The following is a 6,189-nucleotide window of genomic DNA, read 5'->3' as shown; positions in this document are numbered from 1 at the left end:
AAGGCAAGGTCAGAGGAATAAAACAATTGAAAAGAGTTCTCCGTTTTGCTTTGCCTCTACAGTTGCACTTTGGGCATTTGCAATATAAGGCACAAAAGGGTATTCAGAACCATAAATAGCCTAATGGCCAACAAAAACTAGTTAAGGCTGATATCAAACAATGAATCCATCAGCAGGTTCCCAGTTCATTCAATGTTACCTTCGTAGAAACGGCTTCTATGACCTCTATTTAAATTTTCCCACCCCTTATTTCCTTTTACATTGTCCTGTAGCACTTATTGTCTGAAATTATTTGTTTGTGTCTTGCACAAACAAATTATTTCCAAGCTCCATGAGTTCAGGAATTGGGACAGTCTTTGTTCACTGTTATATATTCAGCACCTGCACATACTAGGTGCTCAGTAAATATTGCATGAATGAACACAGACTTCGGTGCCTAGGAGGCTACAGGCTATTAAAGGAAAAAGGCATTGTCCTTAACCCTTCATTCCCTAGCTCACATATTCTGTATCAAACAACACTTACTGAGGGGTGTCTGGGTGGCTCAGTCGGTTAAGCCTCCGACTTCAGCTCAGGTCATGATCTCATGGTTCGTTGGTTTGAGCCCTGCATCGGGCTCTGTGCTGACAGCTGGTTCAGGGCCTGGAGCCTGTTCCGGATTCTGTGTCTCCCTCTCTCTCTGACCCTCCCCTGCTCACGCTGTCTCTCTCTCTCAGAAATAAATTTTAAAAAATTTAAAAAAACAAAAAACCCCACAACACTTACTGAGGCAGAGCATGGCTCAGAATGAAGTACCTGGAGAAGACTTGCGTTTGGATCCTGGCTCTCTTTTGTATCTAAATGATTCAGAAAACATTCTGTCTTCTGTTATTTAGTTTTTTTACTTAAATCTAAGGATGAATCTACTACCTACTTCTCAGGGTTATTATTGAATAGTAAGTGGGATTGTGCATAGGATGAGATTTGTTTAAACTGTATACTGAAATAGTTTTAATTATTACTGTCCTGTACTCAACATGGTGCTAAGTGATACTGAGAGGCAGCTTACAAAGCCAGAGGGAGCATGGCCTTTGAGGTCCAATGGACCTGGTCCAAATTCCGTTTCTATCAGTGTGTGATCTTAGGCAGATCACAGGACCTCTTTGAATCTTAGACAAATGAACAATGTAATGTTGTGAGGATTGAATGAAATAATATGCCTACCTGGCTTAGTACAGAAAAATATGTCAAATTGTAGCTTTTAGAGTTACAAGAAACTTATAAGTTGCTTCTAAGTCCAGAAATTATTTAGATGTCAATACAATTGATATCTAACAATAGTGTCTAACCAGTGTCTAATCATAGAGACCATCTACCAAGGGGACTCCTTGTGGATTTGTGCACTGGTGGTGCCAACAAAATATCCACTGTCTCTGCCCCCACTGATGCCTGTGGGCATGGAAAGGTAAAGAGCCTCTTGCAAGGATGGGTGGGTGGGAGATGCAGGCTGCTTTATCATTTTCTCCAATGGTGCAGGGCAGAAGCTACCCATAAAGTTTTGGGAGAATCTGCAGAAATGGAACTGGAGTCAGTAGCATAAATAAGAGAAGTGCAAGAGGTATAGGGCTGTTGTATACAGCTGCTCAAGCTGCATACTGAACTCACAGACTATGAAATAAATGAGTGGTGTTCCCTGACAGAGTTCAGTATGGTGCAGTGTGGCTGGTGACCCATATTCACGTGGTGAGAGGAATAAGAAAATCAAAAGGGGCAAAACTAACTGGGAAGGGAAATAGAACTAGAACATCAGTGTCACTGAGGTCAAGAGAAAGGTTTGGAAAAGGATGGTCAGTAGTATCAAAAGCCGTTTCTACTGGTGTGTGATCTTAGGCAGATCACAGGACAGGAGGTCAATAAATAATGAAACCCAGTGAAGATGAGTGAAGTTGCCAGTTAAAAGACTCCTGGGCTGGGAGGCAGTCTAATCTGGGAGAGAGATTAAATGTCCTGTAACTTTTTTCCCATTTTCTGATGCTCATTCTGCCACTTGCTAGTTGACAACTTTGAGCAAATCACTTAACCTCTTTGTGCTAAAGTTGGGATGAATGAGCCCTCCTCTCTAACTGGCTCCTTGTGAGGATTTCAGAAGCAACCTGGTATTCACTGTTCTCCCTTCTTTATGTTTCTTCCTGGCCTTTATCACCTTCTAAAGTACTATATAATTTTTAAATTTGTCCCCCGCCTCCCAACATTCTAGAATTATGTCCAAGAGGGGCGCCTGGGTGGCTCAGTCAGTTAAGCGTCCGACTTTGGCTCAGGTCATGATCTCACGGTTCGTGGGTTCAAGCCCCGCATCAGGCTCTGTGCTGACAGCTAGCTCAGAGCCTGGAGCCTGCTTCGGATTCTGTATCTTCCTCTCTCTCTGACCCTCCCCTGTTCACGCTGTCTCTATCTCTAAGAAATAAATTTTTAAAAAACCATTAAAATAGAATTATGTCCAAGAGGGCAGAGATTTTGTCTTTTTGTTGTTGTTCACTTTGGTATTCTCCGTGCCTAGAACAGTACCAAGCACATACTAGGCACTCAATATATATTTGTTGTATTTCAGGTCCTTTCCATGTACAGCCTGATCATTGTTCCTCTGAGTTCCTTCATGCTCCTCAGTTAATTATAGATGGGATTATGTATCTCACAGTTTTCCTCATGTATGTTTTTATTTTACTTTATTTTTTTTTTGAGGGGAGGGAACAAATGAGCACAAGGCAGAGAGAAAAAGAGAGAATCCTAGTAAGGGCAGAGAGAGAGAGAGAGAGAGAAGCTGGGCTTACCCAATGTGGGACTTGAACTCACAAACCATGAGGCCATGACCTGAGCTGAAGTCAAATGCTTAATGACTGAGCCACCCAGACACTCCTTCATGAAGGTTTTTAAGTTGTCTTATCTCAACTGAAATACTCATGTAGTGTGTCTTAATTAGGACTTTCTTTGTGCAAGTAATATAAAATCCTACCCAAACTGTTTTGGGATGGTGGGATGGTGGGCACATGAGGGAGGAAGGGAATGTATTGACTCTTATAAGTAAATGGCTTCAGGCATGGCTGCATCCAGGATTTTAGAGACTGTGACCTGGACTGGGCTTTTTAAAAAATGTCTCAGATCTGCTTTCTTCTTTATTGATTTTTTAAAAAGTTTTCTTTATTTTGGGTATTGGGGGCGGGGAGGGACAGAGAGAAAGGGAGAGAGAGGATCCCAAGCAGGCTCTGAACTGACAATGTATAGCCTCACACGGGGCTTTGGCTCACAAACGCGAGACCATGAGCTGAGCTGAGATCAAGAGTCACTGGACTTACCGGACTGAGCCACCCAGGCGCTCCTCTTCTTTACTGACTTTAGTGGCAGCTAGGATCACTCGTCAGGGAGTCCTCTGGCAGCTTCTAGCACATACTGTCACAGTCCTAAGACCACCAGAGGAGCTACTCTCAATCTAAAAGGCCCAAGACACATCCCGGGCAGGGGGTGGGGGGTGGGGTGCTGGATTGGATTGTATACATATTCCTGAACTGCTCCTTGTGATCAGAGAGATGGCATATGTAGCTTTGCTGAGACATAGGCCACATGCCCTCCTTTGGAGCTGAAATAGAGGTTATATCCTAGTGGGGAATCCACCTAAAATACATGATTGAGTGGCACAGCTTCCCTTGAAAGCAAAGTCGAGGTGCTAAAATCAAAGGAAAGGCAAATGGAGCAGTGAGAGGGGCTGAGAATGTGGTGACACCTTGGAGGAGGTTTGTGGGGGAGATCAGGGTTGTGGGGGAGAAAGGCAAATGACCACTGGGCAAGGGAAAACAGTATTGTGTTTCTTACCACAATGATGCTATAAGAGTTAACTTGTTCCTGCAACTTGGCTGGTTTTCAATAAATGTTACTTCTGTCTTCTCTCATTGGTCAACACAGTTATGGAACTACTATAATACCAACACCTCATATTTTTACAACAGTTTACAATTTTCGGTGCTTGTTCATATACATTATTATCTCATTTAATTATCTGAGCAACCTTGTGAAGTGGGCTGGCAAGGGATTGTCTCTGTTTTTAAAGATGGGAAGACAATTTCAGAAAAGTTAATGACTACCAAGTTATACAGCTAGTATAGAAATGATTCTATTCCTCCTCTTTTTTAAAAGTAATCTCTATGCACGAAACATGGGGCTCTGTGTCCTGAGATCAAGAGTTATATGCTCTACCATCTGAGCTAGCCAGGTGCCCCAAACGATTCTACTTTTCAAAAACTTAGATTTAATTAATAAAAATTTTATTGTGTTATACATTGAGTGCTATATTAGTTTCTTTTCTTTTCTTTTCTTTTTTTTTTTTTTTTTGAGAGAGAGAGAGAGAGAGCATGAGTCAGGGAGAGAGGCAGAGAGAGAATTTTTTTTAATTAAAAAATTTAATGTTCATTGATTTTTGAGAGACAGAGAGAGAGAGAAAATGAGTGGGGGAGGGGCAGAGAGAGAGGGTGACACAGAATCCGAAGCAGACTCCAGGCTCTGAGTTGTCAGCATAGATCCAGATGCGGGGCTCAAACTCATGAGCCATGAGATCATGACCTGAACTGAAGTCGGATGCTTAACTGACTGAACCACCCAAGGTGCCCCTAATTTTTTCTAGAGAGAGAATGAGAAAGCAAGTGCGAGCAGGGGGCATGTGCGTGGGGGAGGGAGGGAGGGAGGGAGAGAGAGAGGAAAGAGAGAGAGAATCTTAAGCAGATTCCACCCCTCAGTGCAGAGCCTGATGCAGAGCTCGATTCTACCATCCTGGGATCGTGACCTGAGCCAAATTCAGAACTGGCTGAGCCACCCAGGTGCTCCTTTTTAAAGCATCTTTAGAGATGGGCGTATGGGTTTTAGTTTTGACCTAGTAACATGGTGTTGGTTTACAACCACCTTGGGAGCATCCCAGGTGAGCTCTGAAACCAGCCCCCCATATTCTGAGAGCAGACAGAGACCAAAGAAAGAGGTCACTCCAGGCTGGTGACGGCAGTCTAACAAGGGAACTCACATACGAAGCTGGTCTTGGGTGGCTGTAAGACGATCTCCACACTTGCCCACAAAATTTTAAAAGCCTCTGTAATGTGATGAGAAGGGCACTTCTCTGTGGTAGTCTTTCCAAAAGCCCATTACTCTAGTCAAATCATGAGGAGCACATCAGACCCAATTTGAGGACCATTCTACCAAATATCTAAGTAGGACCCCTCAAAACTGTCAAAGTCATGAAAAATAAGGAAAGACTGGGAAATGGTAACAGACAAGAGGAGGCTAAGGAGACATGACGACAAAATGCTATGTGATGTTCTGGATTGGATCCCTGGAAAGAAAAAGGACTTTAAAGAAAAAATGGTGAATCTGATCATAGGCAAAGAAGAAGAAACATAAGGCAAACATAGGGCAAAGAAAACATAAAGCAAAGAAAATAAGGAACATCCTACCAGAAAAAAGGATCTAGACTCGAGCATCAGAATGCCTGGGTTTGGGAGCTCCTGGATGGGTCAGTTGGAAGAGCATATGACTCTTGATCTCAAGGTCATGAGTTTGAGCCCCATGTTGGGTGTAGAGTTTACTTAAATAAATAAAAATTAAAAAAAAAAAAAGAATGCCTGGGTTCAAATGCTGGCTCCACTAGCTTTATGACCATAGGAAAGTTGCCGTCTCAAAGACTCCATTTCCTCATCTGTAATTGGGAACACTAGCAAGACCTTTTAGGGGAGTTGAGCGGACTGGATGGGAAAATGCACACAATGTACTAAGTAGAGGGCTCTATACACAGAATGCAAGCATTGCTCCTGTCTGCCCTGCTTCCTTCCCTTTGTTCTTAGAGAAAAAAGTGCCCAGCTCTGGGTTTAAGGCCAATTTTCAACTCCATCTTCCTCCATTATCTTCCCAAACTTTCTGCATTGTGTTATCCTTTCCTCCATAGGTCTCTCTCTTCACCAGCAACTTCCCCATAGCCTAAAAAATACCAACCCTCTACCATCTTTAAAGAAAACATCAAACCTTCAATCATTCCTTACCATCTCCACTGCTCCCCTTCTAAAGCTCTTCCTTCCCTTCATAAAACCCACCATTGGTTACAGGCCTGCTATGCGTCACAACCCTACATGGGACATAGCCTTCATGCCCTGTTTCACAGATAGAAAACTTGGGCTCAGAGAG

Source organism: Hyaena hyaena, unplaced genomic scaffold, assembly GCF_003009895.1.
Source record: "Hyaena hyaena isolate Hyena2069 unplaced genomic scaffold, ASM300989v1 scaffold_23, whole genome shotgun sequence".
In the NCBI taxonomy this organism is placed as follows: domain Eukaryota; kingdom Metazoa; phylum Chordata; class Mammalia; order Carnivora; family Hyaenidae; genus Hyaena; species Hyaena hyaena.
The sequence above is the reverse complement of the archived record's forward strand: the minus strand, read 5'-3'. Positions refer to the sequence as shown.